Source organism: Salvelinus sp. IW2-2015, unplaced genomic scaffold (genome assembly GCF_002910315.2).
Source record: "Salvelinus sp. IW2-2015 unplaced genomic scaffold, ASM291031v2 Un_scaffold1499, whole genome shotgun sequence".
NCBI classification, from domain to species: domain Eukaryota; kingdom Metazoa; phylum Chordata; class Actinopteri; order Salmoniformes; family Salmonidae; genus Salvelinus; species Salvelinus sp. IW2-2015.
Window position 1 is genome coordinate 73,268 of NW_019942947.1, and position 21,661 is coordinate 94,928.

Consider the following 21,661-nt stretch of genomic DNA (forward strand, 5'->3'; position numbering starts at 1 on the left):
AGGGGAATCATAATAAACGTGTCTTCAATGAGAGATCCTGAAAGTGGTTGAGTCAACTGAAGAGATCATAACAATCTTCCAACTGATCCTTTATTCTGACTGATGCATAGAATGCTTGCTACAGCTCCAATCATATTATTTTCAGAACACAAGAGGATTGACACAAATATAATCATATTATCGGTTGACTTTGTCCATGTCCATCTCAACATGTCAGCATGTGCTAGAATATCATTTATCTGTTTTTATGAGTCTGCACACCAGTGAGTCCGTTGTAACAAAATACATGTTTATTATTTAGGAAGAGCATACATCCGGTCACTGGCTAGGTTGTACTGACCTCTAGTGTCAGAAGCATTAACAATTATTAACTAAGACTAAACAGGAAGCAGCTGAGTTCAATGTAAAAGAAAGGGTTTAGATAATGTATCTCCAGCAACACAGGTCTTACATCCGGTCACTGTCTAGGTTGTACCGCCCTCTACTGTCAGTAGCATTAACAGATATGCTAAGTCTAATATCAATACAATATCAATACAAGGTATTTATTAGGCCAGCATCTACAGTACCAATCCAAAGTTCAACACACCTACTCATTCATGTTTTTTTTCTATTTTCTACATTGTAGAATAATAGTTAAGATCAACAAACTATGAAATAACACATATGGAATCACATAGTAACCAAAAAAGTGTTAAACAAATCCAAATATAGTTTATGTTTGAGATTCTTCAAGTAGGACCCTTTGTTCTTGATGACAGCTTCAAATCAAATCAAATTATATTTGTCACATACACATGGTTAGCAGATGTTAATGCAAGTGTACGAAATGCTTGTGCTTCTAGTTCCACAATGCAGTAATAACCAATGAGTAATCTACCTAACAATTCCACAACTACTACCTTATACACACAAGTGTAAAGGGATAAAGAATATGTACATAAAGATATATGAATGAGTATAGGCATAGGCAAGATGCAGCATAGGCAAGATGCAGTAGATGGTATAGAGTACAGTATATACATACAGTGGGGAGAACAAGTATTTGATACACTGACGATATTTGCAGGTTTTCCTACTTACAAAGCATGTAGAGGTCTGTCATTTTTATCATAGGTACACTTCAACTGTGAGAGACGGAATCTAAAACAAAATCCTGAAAATCACTTTGTATGATTTTTAAGTAATTCATTTGCATTTTATTGCATGACATAAGTATTTGATCACCTACCAACCAGTAAGAATTCTGGCTCTCACAGACCTGTTATTTTTTCTTTAAGAAGACCTCCTGTTCTCCACTCATTACCTGTATTAACTGCACTGTTTGAACTCGTTACCTGTATAAAAGACACCTGTCCACACACTCAATCAAACAGACTCCAACCTCTCCACAATGGCCAAGACCAGAGAGCTGTGTAAGGACATCAGGGATAAAATGTAGACCTGCACAAGGCTGGGATGGGCTACAGGACAATAGGCAAGCAGTTGGTGAGAAGCAACAACTGTTGGCGCAATTATTAGAAAATGGAAGAAGTTCAAGAGGACGGTCAATCACCCTCGGTCTGGGGCTCCATGCAAGATCTCACCTCGTGGGGCATCAATGATCATGAGGAAGGTGAGGGATCAGCCCAGAACTACACGGCAGGACCTGGTCAATGACCTGAAGAGAGCTGGAACCACAGTCTCAAAGAAAACCATTAGTAACACACTACGCCGTCATGGATTAAATCCTGCAGCGCACGCAAGGTCCCCCTGCTCAAGCCAGCGCATGTTCAGGCCCGTCTGAAGTTTGCCAATGACCATCTGGATGATCCAGAGGAGGAATGGGAGAAGGTCATGTGGTCTGATGAGACAAAAATAGAGCTTTTTTGGTCTAAACTCTACTCGCCGTGTTTGGAGTAAGAAGAAGAATGAGTACAACCCAAGAACCATCCAACCGTGAAGCATTTTTCTGCAAAGGGGACAGGACGACTGCACCGTATTGAGGGAGGATGGATGGGGCCATGTATCGTGAGATCTTGGCCAACAACCTCCTTCCCTCAGTAAGATCATTGAAGATGGGTCGTGGCTGGGTCTTCCAGCATGACAAGACCCGAAAAACACAGCCAGGCAACTAAGAGTGGCTCCGTAAGAAGAATCTCAAGGTCCTGGAGTGGCCTAGCCAGTCTCCAGACCTGAACCCAATAGAAAATCTTTGGAGAGAGCTGAAAGTCCGTATTGCCCAGCGACAGCCCCGAAACCTGAAGATCTGGAGATGGTCTGTATGGAGGAGTGGGCAAAATCCCTGCGGCAGTGTGTGCAAACTTGGTCAAGAACTACAGGAAACGTATGATCTCTGTAATTGCAAACAAAGGTTTCTGTACCAAATATTAAGTTCTGCTTTTCTGATGTATCAAATACTTATGTCATGCAATAAAATGCAAATTCATTACTTAAAAATCATACAATGTGATTTTCAGGATTTTTGTTTTAGATTCCGTCTCTCACAGTTGAAGTGTACCTATGATAAAAAATGACAGACCTCTACATGCTTTGTAAGTAGGAAAACCTGCAAAATCGGCAGTGTATCAAATATTTGTTCTCCCCACTGTATGAGATGAGTAATGTAGGGTATATAAAATCTCAGTAGCTACTGATCCTGGGGAAGCAGGGATTCTGAGCCTCCAAACATCTTTGATTTTGATGATAATCACCACTGGATATCATAAGGTGAATGCACCAATTTGTAAGTCGCTCTGGATAAGAGCGTCTGCTAAATGACTTAAATGTAAATMACATTTGTTGATGATCACTRATTGATTCCCTTCACAATTCAGAGTTAAAGACAGACCTGTGTTGCTGGAGATACATGATCTACACCAGTGGAGGCTGCTGAGGGGAGGACGGCTCATAATGGCTGGAACGGAGCAAATGGAATGGTATCAAACACATGGAGACCATGTGTTTGATGTTTGATACCATTCCACTAATTCCGCTCCAGCCTTTACCATGAACCCATCCTCCCCAATTAAGGTGCCACTAACCTCCTGTGATCTACACCATTCTTTTACAGTACTTGCCAGTCTTTGAGGTTTCTCATTGAAGCATTCCTTGACATAATCAATGTACTTGCCCTAGTCTATTTTCTTAGACATCCATGAGCAAAAGTTACATCACACTATAATGTATTTTGGTGTCATTAAGTGTTTTGCAAGGCTTCTCTCTTAGAACCATAAAAAACCTGACTCAAGCAGAAAGAGGTATAACCATGTTTCAGACTGGAGAGGCAGGGGTTGGAACACTTCTGTGTGTTTTCAAGTTTCACTTTAACTTTCACTTTCAGCTTTGTCTTATTGTAACAGTCACAAACACATGTTTCCAACCACACACAGTAGATATGCTGTATTCTATTCTRGTGTACATTACACAGACACACAAGTATTTAGGTTTCCTAACCGTGAGCCAGGATTTCTAACTTTGTCTCCTTAAGAGGAAGTGTAGTGTATAAACAAAGTTATCTGATKAAGTAACAGGAAAGGTGTGTCGCAACCTGCCTCAGGGTGTCATTCTTCTCCTCCAGCATCACCATGAGTTCCTCATTGGTTTTCCCATCACAAAAACAGGTGAACTGAAAGCAAAGGTAGGTCATAGAGAAGCCACATTAAATACTTGAGGTGTCCTTGATTTAGCTTGTGTGGAACCCATAGTGCCACACGTAGCCTAATATGCAAATCTACCCACTCAAAGCATGTTCATACCTTCCTGGACATGGCTTGTAGCTGGACCATCCTGTTCTTCACTACCTTCCTGGACATGGCCTGTAGCTGGACCAACCTGTTCTTCACTACCTTCCTGGACATGACCTGTAGCTGGACCAACCTGTCCTTCATTACCTTCCTGGACATGGCCTGTAGCTGGACCAACCTGTTCTTCACTACCTTCCTGGACAAGACCTGTAGCTGGACCAACCTGTCCTTCATTACTTTCCTGGACATGGCCTGTAGCTGGACCAACCTGTCCTTCACTACCTTCCTGGACATGGCTTGTAGCTGGACCAACCTGTCCTTCACTACCTTCCTGGACATGGCCTGTAGCTGGAACCATCCTGTCCTTCACTACCTTCCTGGACATGGCCTGTAGCTGGACCAACCTGTTCTTCACTGCCTTCCTGGATATGGCCTGTAGCTGGACCATCCTGTCCTTCACTACCTTCCTGGACATGACCTGTAGCTGGTCCAACTGGTCCTTCAGCTGCTGTCTCAACTCATCCTGCTGGCCTTTAGCAGTGATCAGCTCTCCTTCCTTTATGGACCGAGTTCTACACAAGGAACTCACTGTACCTTCGGAGTATAAATACAGTATTGATAGGGATAATATCTATCTACCTATCCAAACCTTTCAGATCTCTGCAAGTACATAAGGGACAGGGGGGTTCTAAACCTATGTTTAATAAATGCAAATACAGTATTGATTAGGAGAATATAAGTGTCAGCTGTAGTTCACAGGTTTGTTCACACCCATCCAAACCTTTCAGTTCTCAGAGTAAATAAGGGTAAGGGTTAATGACTAGGGATCAATTTGGGATTGAGCGCTCATCCACCCACAGATTAAATTAAGGCTATTTGATACAGTACATGTTTATATACACTACCGTTCAAAAGTTTGGGGTCACTTATAAATGTCCTTGTTTTTGAAAGAGGCCCATTATCAGCAACCATCACTCCTTGTTCCAATGGCACGTTGTGTTAGCTAATCCAAGTTTATCATTTTAAAAATGCTAATTGATCATTAGAAAACCCTTTTGCAATTATGTTAGCACAGCTGAAAACTGTTGTGCTGATTAAAGTAAAAATAAAACTGGCCTTCTTTAGACTAGTTGAGTATCTGAAGCATCAGCCTTTATAGATTTGATTACAGGCTCAAAATGGCCAGAAACAAAGAACTTTCTTCTGTAACTCGTCAGTCTATTCTTGTTCTGAGAAATTATGACTATTCCATGCGAGAAATTGCCAAGAAACTGAAGATCTCGTACAACGCTGTGTACTACTCCCTTCACAGAACAGCGCAAAGTGGCTCTAACCAGAATAGAAAGAGGAGTGGGAGGCCCCGGTGCACAACTGAGCAAGAGGACAGTACATTAGTGTCTAGTTTGAGAAACAGACCGCTCACAAGTCATTAACAATGTCTACACTGTATTGCCGATCAATTTTATGTTATTTTAAATGGACAAAAAAAATTGTGCTTTTCTTTCAAAAACAACAACATTTCTAAGTGACCCAAACTTTTGAACGGTAGTGTACGTGCAAAGTTCAAACACACCAGAAGAGATCACATGATTCTTCCTGGCCACCTCTATCTCCTGCATCAGTTGTTCATTGGTTCTCTCCACTTCTCTCATCTGTTCAGTAAGTGATACTCTGTTGTCTTCCTCCTCACTGTCCACAGCATTCTCTATCCTGAAGAGCTGTGATGGTTCCATGTTCCAAGACACAGACAAGGCCCCCATGCACGTGAACGGAAAGGCACTGGAGCAAACGAACCGCCCTTGCTGTCTCTGCCTAGCCTGTTCCCCTCTCTCCACTGGGATTCTCTGCCTCTAACCCTATTACAGGGGCTGAGTCACTGGCTTACTGGTGCTCTTCCGTGCCGTCTCAAGGAGGGGTGCGTCACTTGAGTGGGTTGAGTCACTGACGTGATCTTCCTGTCTGGGTTGGCGCCTCCCCCTTGGTTGTGCCGTGGCGGAGATCTTTGTTGGCTATACTCTGCCTTGTCTCAGGATGGTAGGTTGGTGGTTGTAGATATCCCTCTAGTGGTGTGAGGGCTGTGCTTTGGCAAAGTGGGTGGGGTTAATCCTGCCTGTTTGGCCCTGTCCGGGGTATCGTCGGATGGGGGCACAGTGTCTTTACCCCTCCTGTCTCAGCCTCTAGTATCTATGCTGCAGTAGTTTATGTGTCGGGGGCTAGGGTCAGTCTGTTATATCTGGACTATTCTCCTGTCTTATCCGGTGTCCTGTGTGAATTTAAGTATGCTCTCTCTAATTCTCTCTCTCTTTCTCGGAGTAACTGAGCCCTAGGACCATGCCTCAGGACTACCTGGTCTGCTGACTTGCTGTCCCCAGTCCACCTGGCCGTGCTGCTGCTCCAGTTTATTATTATTTGATCCTGCTGGTCATCTATGAACATTTGAAAATCTTGGCCATGTTCTGTTATAATCTCCACCCGGCACAGCCAGAAGAGGACTGCCACCCCTCAGCCTGGTTCCTCTCTAGGGTTCTTCCTAGGTTTTGGCCTTTCTAGGGAGTTTTTCCTAGCCACAATGCTTCTACACCTGCATTGCTTGCTGTTTGGGTTTTAGGCTGGGTTTCTGTACAGTACTTTGAGATATCAGCTGATGTAAGAAGGGCTTTATAAATAAATTGATTTGATTTGATGCACAATCAGTTTTATGTCTTATACCAGACTATAACATTTCATTCAGCCTTTATATACAAATTATTAATTCCTAACTCAGACCATGTTAACTAAGGGTTAACCTCATGCTGTATGGTTTGCTGCTCTGTCTCAGAATGAGTTGCTTCTTTTTCCAGCAGGGCTATAAACTCTCCTCGTTCAGGACCCCACCAATGGCTGGCCTCTCTCAGCCTGTGGAGCTTCTCTTCTATCCTGGCTATCTGCTGGCTCTCTCCTGCACCTCCTTCTCCACCTCCCTCTGATTCCTGACCTTCTCTGACAGACTTACTATCAACTCAACCTTCAATACAAAAAACACAGGGTGAAACACAGGGAGAAGTTTTTCGTCATGTCTTCTATCATTCGTCCTCTTCCAGACAACTTTTCAAAAAGGAGGAGAGGAGGAGAAGAATGTTAATTGTATATAGAAATAATTTTGTTCACCTCAATTTGTTCAGTTTTGTTAATTTGTTCTTCTTATTTAATTTGAATTTATTCATGCCAGTTTTAGTGTACATTTTACAGCAGGCTATCTTTCAATCCATTTTAGACTGAGTGAAAGAGAATTGCATGAGTATATCATTCAAGGCCTTCAAAACAAAGAAACAAACAGAAACGTATGTGAGATGACCAAAGTTAGTACAATTTTGGATTTAATTTATGTTTCATTTTAGTTTTACAGTTTAATTCTAGATGTGTGTTGTGCTCTGTTGGTTCTGGTATTCGTTTTAGTTTGAACAGTCTAATTCTAGATCTCTGTTGGTTCTGGTATCAGTTTTAGTTTGAACAGTCTAATTCTAGATCTCTGTTGGTTTTGGTATCAGTTTAAGTTTGAACAGTCTAATTCTAGATCTCTGTTGGTTCTGGTATCAGTTTTAGTTTGAACAGTCTAATTCTAGATCTCTGTTGGTTCTGGTTTTAGTTTGAACAGTCTAATTCTAGATCTCTGTTGGTTCTGGTTTTAGTTTGAACTGTACTGTAGTTAGTGTCAGGGATAGAGGGATAGATGACACTGTTATAGTTAGATCACTTTTATACTGTCGTTAGGATCAGGGATAGAGGGATAGATGACACCGTTGAAGTTATTAGCACTTTTATTTTATTTGTTTTAATTTATTTAACTAGGCAAGTCAGTTAAGAACAAATTCTTGTTTACAATGACGGCCTACCCCGGCCAAACCCAAACCCGGACGACGGTGGGCCAATTGTGCGCCGCGCCTATGGCACTCCCAATCACAGCCGGTTGTGGTACAGCCTGGAATCAAACCAGGGTCTGTAATGACGCCTCTAGCACTGACATGCAGTGCCTTAGACCACTGCGCAACTCGGGAGCCCAAAATATATACTGTATTTATACTGTGGTTATACAACTTTATTCTGTAGTTAGTGTCAGGGATAGAGGGACAGATGACACTGTTAAAGTTAGAGCACTGCTGTGGTAATCAGTGTCTACAGGGAGGTATTCAGACTGGGCCACACCAATCTGTATAACATGATGTACCTTCTCACGCAGTAGGGTCATGTTCCATGGTACCTTCCCCCTGTGTCCTCAGCCATGGTGGTACTGGTGAAGTTAGACTTGTTCTGATGTCCCTCTCTTAGCTGCTCATGGGTCCAAGCAGCTAAACCTAACATTTCCTTTTGTGGAGCCGTTCACCTGCAGGCTTCAGTTACATGCAAGAAACATTCAATAACTTTCACTTTATTCATTAAAAGTATAGTTTTATTTTTACACAAGCTGTTTGTTTTACCTATCCAACACTAAACAAATGTTTATTTGGATTCCTAAGTGGATCCTTTATCTGGATTCCTAAGTGTGATTAACTGTGAAATAAAAATGTAAATCACCGTTTCTGAACTGGATTCAAAGTGGGGTTCCCACCGGACCAGAAAGGTTGAGTTTGACAGTCAGATGCTGCTACAGCCCGTTACGACATTATAGAAGATGTCTGGTAAGTCTGGGTACCTGGTTTTCCTGGGAGAATGGAGAGGTCCACAAGTCCTTTTCAGGAGCAGATGTATAGTAGAGAGTCTGTTGGTTCATTGAGTATACAGCATATTGCTCCTTCCCTGTAAATCTGTAGCTATAATTAATTATATTGTGTCGTTTCTGTGTTTTCATGTTTGTTTGTACCGTCTTTTTAAGCACATGACCAAATTAATTTCCCCCTAGTGGGATAATAAAGTTGATCTGAATCTGAATGTTGGGTCTTGGCTGCACTCATGGCTGTGTTTTGCCTACCTGGTGACTCGCCTGCTGCTCCCATGGCTGTGTTTGGCCTACCTGGTGACTCGCCTGCTGCTCCCATGGCTGTTTTGGCCTACCTGGTGACTCGCCTGCTGCTCCCATGGCTGTGTTTGGCCTACTGGTGACTCGCCTCTGCTCACTGGCTGTTTTGGCCTACCTGGTGACTCGCCTGCTGCGCTCATGGCTGTGTTTGGCTACCTGGTGACTCGCCTCCTGCTCTCATGGCTGTGTTTGGCCTACCTGGTGACTCGCCTGCTGCTCCCATGGCGTGTGTTGCCTACCTGGTGACTCGCCTGCTGCTCCCATGGCTGTGTTTGGCCTACCTGGTGACTCGCCTGCTGCTCCCATGGCTTGTTTTGGCCTCCTGGTGACTCCCTGCTGCTCCATGGCTGTGTTTATGGCCTACCTGGTGACTCCTGCTGCGCCTGCCATGGCTGTGTTTGGCTAACCTGGTGACTCGCCTCCTGCTCTCATGGCTGTGTTTGGCCTACCTGGTGACTCGCCTGCTGCTCCCATGGCTGTGTTTGGCCTACCTGGTGACTCGCCTGCTGCTCCATGGCTGTGTTTGGCCTACCTGGTGACTCGCCTGCTGGCTCCCATTGGCTGTGTTTGGCCTACCTGGTGACTCGCCTGCTGCTCCCATGGCTGTGTTTGGCCTGCCTGGTGACTCACCTGCTGCTCCCATGCGTGTTTTTGGCCTACCTGGTGACTCGCCTGCTGCTCTCATGGTTGTGTTTGGCCTACCTGGTGACTTCGCATGCTGCTCCCCATGGCTGTTTGGCCTACCTGGTGACTCGCCTGCTGCTCCCATGGGCTGTGTTTGGCCTACCTGGTGGACTCGGCTCTGCTGCTCTCATCATTGTTTACCTTGGAGGGATTACTTGCAGTTGGAAAACCACCATCAGGAAAGGTTTACTAACGTACTTGGAATGTCAAGAAAGTTCATGTAGCATATTATTGTAGAAAGCAGTGATAGGTGACTTCTATCTTAATAATAATTTAGATATTAGGTGACCAGAACTTATGTTAAAAATTTTGTTAAAATTTTATATTTAATGTTATTTTAAAATGTTTTGTTTTTATTTACCAAGATCATCTATCTCTATGGTTATTACATAGAAGGTTTAAACGTTCCATCTCAAAGAATACAGTTTTTCTATGAGACTGCATCAAAAAGATGAAACACGTTCTATCTCTATGGTGCTGATGTCATAGAGTGGTTGTTACATAGAAATAAATAATTGCCAGGATTAGAGGTTCAAGCCTTATATTCATTATATGTAATTCGTTGTAGCCTACCACAGAAATCCTATTAAATTATGTCAATCTAAACATGGCGTTTGAGGGACAAATTCAAAATAAAGAAAATTGAGGTTAATAATTTGGGTACACTGTTTAGATTGAGCACATCTACGAAATCTATACTTTGTCATGACGATATAAATGGATTGTAACGGAAACGCTGGGAGCGGAGAAGCAGGGCAGGGGGTGAGTTTATTAATAAAGGAAACGATACAAAACCAAGAGTAGCGTCTGGACATGAAACATATAACCAGTACTGCCTGGGGAATGGAACTAAGGGAGTGACAGGGAGGTTTTCACAAATTAATGAAGTCCAGGTCTTTCTCATGATAGCGCAGGTGCGTATAACGATTGTGCCAGGTGTGGTTGTCAGAGCCAGTGATTAGTAACCGGCGATGTTGAACGCTGCCTAAACAAACGCAATATAGACAAAAACAAAGAACAGTTAAAAGAAATACCTCATATAATAATCAACAAATCAAATTTTATTTGTTCACATACACATCGTTAGCAGATGTTAATGCCAGTGTAGGAAATGCTTGTGCTTCTAGTTCTGACAATGCAGTAATAACCAACAAGTATCTAACCTACAAATTCCACAACTACTACCTTATAACACAATAGTAAAGTGATAAAAATATGTACATAAGATATATAATAAGTGATGGTACAGAACGGCATAGGCAAGATGCAGTAGATGGTATCGAGTAGTACAAGTAGATGTAGGTATGTAACATATGGCAGTAAGCATGATACAGTATTACATAATGATCGGATGATTTAAGTATTTATACTTATAGGGCATTTGTTTAAAGTGGCTAGTGATACATTTTGATCAATTCCCATCAATTTCCATTATTAAAGTGAGCTGGAGTTGAGTCAGTATGTTGGCAGCAGCCACTCAATGTTAGTGGTGGCTGTTTAACAGTCGCATGGCCTTAGATAGAAGCTGTTTTTCAGTGTCTCTCGGTCCTGCTTTGATGCACCTGTACTGACCTCGCCTTCTGGATGATAGCGGGGTGAACAGGCAGTGGCTCGGGTGGTTGTTGTCCTTGATGATCTTTATGGCCTTCCTGTGACATCGGTTGGTGTACGTGTCCTGGAGGGCAGGTAGTTTGCCCCCAGTGATGCGTTGTGCAGCCTCACTACCTCTGGAGAGCCTTCCGGTTTGTGGGCGGAGCAGTTGCCGTACCAGGCGGTGATACAGCCCGACAGGATGCCCTCGATTGTGCATCTGTAGAAGTTTGTGAGTGCTTTTGGTGACAAGCCAATTTTCAGCCTCCTGAGGTGAGGAGAGGCGCTGCTGCGCCTTCTTCACACGCTGTCTGTGTGGGTGGACCAATCAGTTTGTCCGTGAGTGTACGCCGAGGAACTTAAAACTTACTACCTCTCACTACTGTCCCGTCGATGTGGATAGAGGGGTGCTCCTCTGCTGTTTCCTGAAGTCCACAATTCATCTCCTTTGTTTTGTTGACGTTGAGTGTGAGGTTGTTTTCCTGACACCACACTCCGAGGCCCCATTATACAGTGGGAGTAACAATATTTGATACACTGCGATTTTGCAGGTTTTCCTACTTACAAGCATGTAGAGGTCTGTAATTTTTGTATCATAGTACACTTCAACTGTGGAGAGACGGATCTAAAACAAAAATCCAGAAAAAATCACCATTGTATGATTTTTAAGTAATTAATTTGCATTTTATTGCATGATATAAGTATTTGATACATCAGAAAAGCAGAACTTAATATTTGTACAGAAACCTTTGTTTTGCAATTACAGAGATCATACGTTTCTGTAGTTCTTGACCAGGTTTGCACCCACACTGCAGCAGGGATTTTGGCCCACTCCTCCATACAGACCTTCTCCAGATCCTTCAGGTTTCGGGGCTGTCGCTGGGCAATACGGACTTTCAGCTCCCTCCAAGATATTCTATTAGGTTCAGGTTGGAGACTGGCTAGGCCACTCAAGACCTTGAGGATGCTTCTTACAGAGCCACTCCTTAGTTGCCCTGGCTGTGTGTTTCGGGTCGTTGTCTTGCTGGAAGACCCAGCCACGACCCATCTTCAATGCTCTTACTGAGGGAAGGAGGTTGTTGGCCAAGATCTCGCGATACATGGCCCCATCCATCTCCCCTCATACGGTGCAGTCGTCCTGTCCCCTTTGCAGAAAAGCATCCCCAAAGAATGATGTTTCCACCTCCATGCTTCACGGTTGGATGGTGTTCTTAGAGTTGTACTCATCCTTCTTCTTCCTCCAAAACGGCGAGTTGGAGTTTAGACCAAAAAGCTCTTATTTTTGTCTCATCAGACCACATGACCTTCTCCCATTCCTCCTCTGGATCATCCAGATGGTCATTGCAAACTTCAGACGGGCCTGGACATGCGCTGGCTTGAGCAGGGGGACCTTGCTGTGCGCTGCAGGATTTTAATCCATGACGGCGTAGTGTGTTACTAATGGTTTTCTTTGAGACTGTGGTCCCAGCTTCTCTTGGGTCATTGACCAGGGTCCTGCCGTGTAGTTTCTGGCTGATCCCTACCTTCCTCATGATCATTGATGCCCCACGAGGTGAGATCTTGCATGGAGCCCCAGGACGAGGTGATTGACCGTCAACTTCAACTTCTTCATTTTCTAATAATTGCGCCAACAGTTGTTGCCTTCTCACCAAGCTGCTTGCCTATGTCCTGTAGCCCATCCCAGCCTTGTGGTCTACAATTTTTATCCCTGATGTCCTTACAAGCTCTCTGGTCTTGGCCATTGTGGAGGGTTGGAGTCTGTTGATTGAGAGTGTGTGGACAGGTGTCTTTTATACAGGTACGAGTTCAAACAGTGCATTAATACAGGTAATGAGTGGAGACAGGGGGCTTCTTAAGAAAAAACTAACAGGTCGTGTGAGAGCCGGAATTCTTACTGGTTGTAGGTGATCAAATACTTATGTCATGCAATAAAATGCAAATAATTTCCTTAAAATCATACAATGTGATTTCCTGGATTTTTGTTTTAGAATTCCGTTCTCTCACAGTTGAAGTGTACCTATGATAAAAATGACACCTCTACATGCTTTTTGTAAGTAGGAAAACCTGCAAAACGGCAGTGTATCAATACTTGTTCTCCCCACTGTATGTCCTGGTTGAACTGTTGCTGTTAAAATACAATAAATAATTTTCATTCTGATCTGGAATAATCTGATTGATCACATCACTCAGATGTATTAGAGAACACACACACAGGCTCAGTTTTTGATAGTGCCACCCTAAGTAACAGTAATAGTACAGTATCTTACTGTAGAAAGTATTGTTGAAAAAAAAACTAAGTTGGAACTGTTGCTGTTAAAATACAATAACTATTTGTTTATTTTGAACTGGAATAAGTTGATTGATTAAATCACCACAGGTTAAAGTTTTCAACAGCATGTCTATTCTGGACTCAGGTGACAGTGTAAAACGGAGGTCATGCTCAACATTGAGTCTGTTTCTGTAAGTATGCCAGAGTTGTTTTCCTATGAGAGACATGCTGGTCTATTTCGCCAAATATCTCACGTTTATTTAGATTTTTTCAAGTCGGGACACCATTTTAATCAGGAGAATCTCCTTTTTGTAATGATGTAAATCTGGGCAGCGAGCTCGGTTGTCATCGATCACTAGACCAGGAGTAGAAGTGTTCATGTTTTCCCTACTTTCTCATTACTCAGACATAAACACGGTTGACACCATCGAGGTGCCGATGTTAACTTTCTACACAAGTTATTTCTTCCGTTTCGTACGAAGAACAGATTGTAGTGGTAAAATAAAAATGAGTAAATGTTTTTTGTGACATTTAGGCGGAATGTAATTCTAAGCATTACTCCAGTCAGAAGAGGCTCTGCTATGGGCTCACGCTAATGTTCCAGTTTAGCCAACGTTCTTTTGCCGTTTTTCAGCTTTTAAAAAATATAAAAAATACTTTTAACAAAGGGTGGTCAATTGGCTGATTTGGATCTGAAGCGCAGATCATTGTTTTAAATGGGTTATGAAATGTGAGTAATCCCATATCTCCAGTGTCAAGGTTTATATAGCTATTACGCGTTCCTACACGATGTTTAAATCATGTGGGAAACATTTTATTTTACCCACTGATAGAACGTCGGCTTTTACCAGATTGACAGGAGTTTCATGATTTTTATTTCTGGGGTTGGTTTATCAGTAGCCTTGCCTCCCACGTGTCGGAAACTTTATGTGGAAAGGCCAAGTGAATGTAAATGGTCAAAATGTAACCAAGGCGGGGTAAAATATCGATTTAGTTGTGTATATGTAGAAACAAAATACAATAACATTGTTCCGTGCAGTAACTGAAAAAATAATATTTTAATATTGATGAATGACAGTGCGTTTGTAATTTTACGACAAGGCTGTTCTCTCCCCTTTTTTACAATGTCTGTTCTCTACCTCTTGTGTGACTCAACTGCCTTCTGATTTGAAAGTTCGCTGCTGAACTCAATCGAACTTTCCTTGTTCTTGAAACATGAAAAGTTTTGTCCATGTCATTTAAAAAAAAAAATAAACGCTTGTTTTTAACAAAAAAAACGGACAAAATAATATAGCTAACGTCATCTGTAGGCATTCGTAGTTATTTGTGCCTGCTCCCAGGTGTAGTACATTGCTCCATGCATGGGTGATGGCAGTCTGGCAAATGCCAGAAAGGCCAGACAATTATTTGGGTGGGCAGGTCAAAAGAAATCTACAAATACACATGGCCAGGGGTCATGAGCCTGTTTTTGATGACTTTTGTGCAATTTCTCTGTTGTCATAATAATCTATATTGAGCATTTGGCTGGTCCAGTAGGCCCCCACTACCAAGATGGGCCGGCACAGTTTTTGATTGGCTGAGCGTAAGTGGCACAAATTCACATTTCAAAGTTAAACAGGTATCAAAAAGAGTGACACATACAGCACTCAGACCAGCAGGACCAGCTGGTATCTGTGAGAAATGACAGACCAGCTGCAGAATGAATCAGTAGGATGGGCATTTGATTTCTATAGGAGGGCCCGTTTTATTTCACGGGACCTCCTGTGTGCACGCGCTTGAAAATGTTGTTAATGAGTGTTATAATATAGACCATAGGCAGCTCTTGAGTTTCAAGAAGCTTACAATTTATCTTACAATTTCTACCAATCTGCGTGCCAGTTATGATTATATGCGCATTTTCATGGAACAGTTTCTTTTYAACAATGTTTGTTTCTCAAATGTATTGTTATGTGGTTAACCATAAAAAGTATACAAATGTAAAAGTTTAAATTAAACTAATGCAAGAGCACCAGCCTTTGCCATATGGACACATTCAAATCAAGCTTTATTATTTATACTGCACATTTCAGACATGGAATGCAATGCAATATGCTTCACAGAAAAATAAAGACACAAAAATAACAGAAACACCCCAAGCACCCCAATGAATAGCAAACCTAAAAATGTGTGTTTTAAGAGCTCTTAAATAGATCCACAGTTTCAGTCCCCCTCGGGTTCTCTGGCAGGCTATTCCAGAAGCTGGGGGSATAATAACTACAGGCTGACTCTTCACACCTTTTGGTCCTAGGCTTTGGAATAGTTAAAAGGCCAGTGCCAGAGGATGTGAGGGACCTACTGGGTACATAACTCAAAAGCATGTCTGACATGTATTGTGGAGCACAATCATGGATTGATTTAAAATCCAATAGAAGAATCATTAAATTAATTCTAAAACTGACAGGCAGCCAGTGTAGAGACCTTAATAACAATGTAATGTGTGGTCTTCAGAGAGCATCCCAGTAGTCAAGCATGGATGAGTCTATCAGCCTGTGAGAGAAATGGCCGCACCTTSGCAATTTTCCTCAGGTGGTAAAAAGCTATTTCGGTCACATTCCTAATGTGTGAATCGTAATGGAGTTCAGAAGCTACAATAACACCTAGGTTTTTTATCTTTATTGCCCAATAATTAAAATGTGCTTCCAGATTCTATCTCTGTGCTTTGGCTCCAACAATAAGTACCTCGGKCTTGTCTTGATTTAGCTGGAGGAAGTTGTGAGCCATCCAAGTATTTAAATCACTAATAGTCTAATCAATGTATCCATGGAACTAAAATCCTCTGGTGACACAAATATAAAGTTGAGTATTATCTGAGTAGCAGTGAAAATCAATGCTGTGCTTTCCAATTACACTGTCAAGGGGTAATAATAGTGAAGGGATCAAAACTATGAAATAACACATGGAATCATGTAGTAACCGGGAAAAAAAGTGTTGAATAAATCAAAATGTATTTTATGTTTCTGATTATTCAGCTTCGCACACTCTTGGCATTATCTCAACCAGTTTCACCTGGAATGCTTTTCCAACAGGAGTTGACACAGATGTTGAGCACCTGTTGACTGCTTTTCCTTCACTCTGCAGTCCAACTCATCCCAAACCATCTCAATTGGGTTGAGGTTGGGTGAGTGTGGAGACCAGGTCATCTGATGCAGCACTCCATCACTCTCCTTCTTTGTCAAATAGCACTTACACAGCCTGGAGGTGTGTGGCGTCATTGTCCTGTTGAAAAACAAATGATAGTCCCACTAAGCGCAAACCAGATGGGATGGCGTATCGCTGCAGAATGCTGTGGTAGCCAACTAGTTAAGTGTGCCTTGAATTCTAAATGAATCACTGACAGTGTCACCAGCAAAGCACCCCCACACCATTTTACCTCCTCCATGCTTCACGCTGGGAACCACACATGCGGAGATCATCCGTTCACCTACTCTGGACCCAAAAATCTCACATTTGGACCAAGAAACACTAACAGCACACAGACAAGAAACAGAAAAAATTAAGCCTGGAGAAGGAACCAAGGGGAGTGACATATATAGAGCAGGAAATCAAGGAGGTGATGGAGTCCAGGTGAGTGTCATTATGTGCTGATGTGCGTACCGATGGTGACAGGTGTGCACCATTAACGAGCAGCCTGGTGACCTAGAGGCCGGAGAGGAAGCACACGTGACAAGCACTTGATGATTTTCGCGACTGCACTTGAAGAAACTTTAAAAGTTCTTGAAATTTTCCGCATTGACTGACCTTCATGTCTTAAAGTAATGATGGACTGTCATTTCTCTTTGCTTATTTGAGCTGTTCTTGCCATAATATGGACTTGGTCTTTTACCAAATAGGGCTATCTTCTGTATACCACCAATACCTTGTCACAATACAACTGATTGTCTCAAACACATTAAGAAGGAAAGAAATTCCACAAATTAACTTTTAAAGGCACACCTATTAATTGAAATGCATTCTAGGTGACTACCTCATGAAGCTGTTTGAAAGAAGGCCAAGATTGTGATTTGCTTAACACTTTTTTGGTTACTACATGATTCCATATGTGATATTTCATAGTTTTGATGTCTTCACTATTCTACAATGTAGAAAATAGTAAAAAATAAAGACAAACCCTGGAATGAGTAGGTGTGTCCAAACGTTTGCCTGGTACTGTGCATATCTATATATATATTTGGTTACATTTTAGGGTTTCAGGCCATCTATCAAGGGCATGGTCTTTTTCATCTGTACACCACAAAACAAATGTGCCAGCCTCCAACATTTAAAAATGGAGTCTAGATCACATTTACCATGTAGTGTGGACTGGATTGTTCTGATGAATGTCCTGGAGGCATGAATCTGTTAAGCATAATAAGATGTCAAGTTTACAAAACTCATACCTTTCTGTACATACAAAACCCTGATAAGTTTTAGGCTACTTTACCTGTTCTTGTTCCCACAAACAGCGTTGATGTTCCCTCTGTGTCTGATACCTAATAAAAAGGAAACCTCAACTCAATAAAACATAAAGTGCAACCCTTGTGGGAATATAAATTCCTGTCAGCCGTCTCCTTACCACAGTGAGTATGATAGAAAATACTAGATAAAGTGGAGGCTGTTGGGGTCATTCATTGACACAAAGCCCTAAAGAGGCATGTCTCTGGAAAAGTACTCTCTGGGAGGATACAAGAATGAACATTGAGACGAAAACTAATTTAGAACTCGATAACATGACAGGTGGGCAGTGGCATTGTCATGACTTTCAAAACATTCTTGTATTTTCTTCCTCTTGTTTGATCTGGTACTGGTACTCCCTGTATATAGCTCCATTCTTGTATTTTATTCATCTTTTCACTTTTTATAATTGTTTTACTCTGCAATGTTGGGAAGGGCTCTAAGCAAATACAACTATATTTAGTTTAGTGCTGGATGTTTCTCACTTGTTCATATAGCCAATTAAAACAATAAATGAAACTGCAGAAGTCCCCAAAATAATCTCACCAGATGTAGGCTATTTTTTATTTATTTTCATAACCGCTACAATCACAGCTAGTACCACAACAGGATATATTATTGCAGCTATGGAAAGGGAGGTCTGTGGTCTACATTCGGAGTTGGATCCAATGAGTTCCAGGTTTAACTTGCTGAAGCTTTAAGGTATCACATCTATTATAGGATAAATAAACCGCTGGTAAATCGATCATTTGTTGAGCCAACTTTGTTTCACATTATGAAATCTGGGAACATATTGCAGTTTTTCGTTTATATTTTGAGGGAAATAACCATTTACTTCTCTGTGTATGGCTGGCAGGTTGTAAATGATCCATCTGAATACGTATCACCAGTGCAGTCAGAACATAATATTGGAGGGAAGCAAACCCCGGGTCACAGACGCGAAAGTTAAACATACGCATCGCGCCAATAGGGTTAATGTGGCTCATATAATAAGGATCGCTACACTGCCCCCACACACCCCCTTAGTTGGAATATTGTTCCCCTTCAGTTTGTATCGTTTTTCTGTCCCACAATCTGCCCTTTCCGTCATGCCCAACCGATTTGTTGTGTATGCTTCATTCATGCAACGCTCTTGCACGAATACGTATGTCATAGACATTTTACCAGTTGAAAGAAACTGGTAAGGGCGGAGTCAATTTGACACTTCAGCTTCACTTTCAAAGTGACGTACGACGGGAAAAAAAGTTTCACCGCTCAGCTGGATGGAATGTAGCTCATGTTAACAGTTAGGTAGGTAGCTGATAGCATGATGGACATTAGAAAGTGGCTTCGCCAGGGCACAACGGCAGCGTCGGACCAAAGCGGCGGGGAAGCCTGCCTGCCTGCCTGCCTGCCTGCCTGCCTGCCTGCCTGCCACAGAGGCCAAGGCCGCTGAGCCGACGCTAATCACGGAGGCCAAGGACGCGCAGCCCAGCAGCAAATAAGCACCTGCGCATCTGTCTTGCAGCCTGGTGACAGCGGTAACCAACCGGAGGAGGGACCTGCAGCCGCCAAGACCGAACCTATCAGCAGCACCACCAGGATATTACAAGCACCGACGCCCCAGTTAGTGCCTGACGACCTCGGTGATGAGAAGCCAGCACAGGTTTGTCTGGGGAATACTCAACCCGCCTGTAGTACTGTGGAAGGAAACGGGCATTTTGTTGCGCGTGGTTTAAAGGCAGAGCGTGGCTGGAGTATTCCTGCAGCTTGATGAGTTATGGGAAATACAAGCACATGGAAACCCAAATCCAAAGCAAACGGCAACGAGTAGTGAGGAGAAATCTGAAAGAATATGTGGACGATACAACAATGGGCCAGCAATAAGATGTTATAATGAGAGGGAGTGCAAAATACAATTATTTTTTTTACCACTGGATTCTGCACTGGGAGAAATGTCAGGAAGATTTAACGAACGAAACAGCCAACTTGTTGATGCCCTGTGTGCCTTGCACCCAGATAATTAAACATTTATGGATGTGGAAAAAGTGAAACCACGAATGTCGCGCGCCAGTTTCTACAGACTGAAATTGCCGGATCCGGTGAAGAGAAATGGACTACGCAGATCATTTTGGMTAGACTCTCCGGGCCTCACAGCAATGCTGACTGTGATGGCATTGCGACGGGGATTAACATTTGGAGCATCCACGGCCACCTGCGATAACTATTTTTCAACATTGAAAAACATTTTAAGTTAGCAYAGACGGAGCATGTTGCACAGGAGGAAATCGCAGCTGGTTCAACTAGTATTTGAGAGAGATTTTAYAAGCAAATTCCGTGGGGAGTGGAACAAGACTGCTGAGGAGGTTCAACACAGCAAGGCGGCTGCAACTCTTTTGCATCTGGGTAAGAACAGGCAGCCTGGYTGGGCTTGTATTATTTTATTTGCCTGCTTTTGGAAATGCGTGGCAAATGTCAGAAATAGACGTAGACGTGATTTTCTTTATTGGCGTTGCTGCCAAATCTACTGCTTGATTTCTGTGATGTGATTTTGGATTGGAAATGTTTGGTTTATAATATAATCGGATTGTTTTTAATGTTGGTTTTATATGGTAGAGGTGCTTTGCATTACATTGAGGGTGGGCAGACCTTGACCAATGGTTGAGTAACGATGTAACTATAGGGTTGACATAAACAACTCGTTGCTATGTAATACTAATGTMTCTRTCATGCRCAGCATAGTACGGCACTCTTGTGAATTTTTCAGTACATATGTGGCAATTAATTACTTCAGAAGGAGCCAGCARAACTAGTGCACTCWGCTCTAGGTCATTGGACACCATTAGACATGCACGTGGTTATTCTTGTAACTGTTATGGCCAACTATGGTTACACCTTTTGGGGGSKTTTCAGAACAGGGRGKGGTTGGTTCCCCTTTCAGTGGAGTCAGCAGGATGTCATGTATTGGTTAATCCTGTAGGGTGCCACGGTCTGTTGCTATGGTCCACATGCAGTAAACTATTTCTGTGACTCTACAGGTCAAATGTCCTAATATGAAGGCAAAATGATAATGGTGGCTTAATGCCAGAGGTGATGAGCCATTTAAGGAGTTACTATGAGTGACGTAAGGAGGACAAATTTATAAAACATGTGCCCCAAGGCTGGAAAGAAGTTTTCATGATTCCAGCTCGGCTATTATTATGAAGTAATAAAAAGTATATTTGAACTCGCATGCTCCGGTATTTGTGATATATGATTGTCCAAATATTTCCACGACAGAAGCCAGCTTGGTAGCTGTGTCCAAGCTGCGTTTTACAGAACYCGTGGTAGTGAGTGCATTGTACATTGTTTGCTTTCTGCGATTGGAAATGCATTGTGTTGGCATGGGAAGTGTTATTACGGTAATAGCAACTGTCTTGCATTGCATTGATGGGTATTGTGCATGTAGCTGTGTAGCGTTGTCATAATTTGCATTTTTTCGAGACGGTTATGAATTGTCCACGTTTGTAAAACGGTGCAGTAGCCTGTATTCTTGCGACAAGACGGCCTGCCTGGGTGCAAATACATTGTGTACTATCGATTATTATCCATCCTGTTATCAGCAAGCGAAAATAGTTGTGCCCCCATAGTCATTTCTGATGCTCCCTTGCCGAAGTTAATCCTGCTGCCGGGCCTGCACGTCCCGGTGCTTTGACTACTCAGTCCTCGCACACGTTCCGAACCCAGGTCGCTGGCGTTAAAGGCAAACACTCTACGCATCGCGCCAATAGGGTTAAGCCATTTGGTGGGAATTGTAATGTTGCTCATTAGCAAGGATCACTCTAAATGACAATTACTGTAGTCGTTCAATCTTCTCGGTGTATCAGTTGGGGTAATGGTACAATTCCGAGTACAACTAATTTCCCATCCGTGGATTGAGGTAGGTTTTCCGAGCCATATCTCTTACTGGCT

The 21,661-nt window shown here is 42.5% G+C and overlaps 1 long non-coding RNA gene across 1 annotated transcript in view; it reads right to left on the reverse strand.

Moving 5' to 3' along the window:
• The window catches only part of LOC139024433 (uncharacterized), a 69,122-nt gene that overhangs the window by 16,888 nt on the left and 30,573 nt on the right, over positions 1-21,661 (reverse strand). Inside the window, exon 2 of the long non-coding RNA XR_011475737.1 lies at positions 6,670-6,704. This is a non-coding gene — a long non-coding RNA (uncharacterized lncRNA). The remainder of the gene's footprint in view (positions 1-6,669; positions 6,705-21,661) is intronic.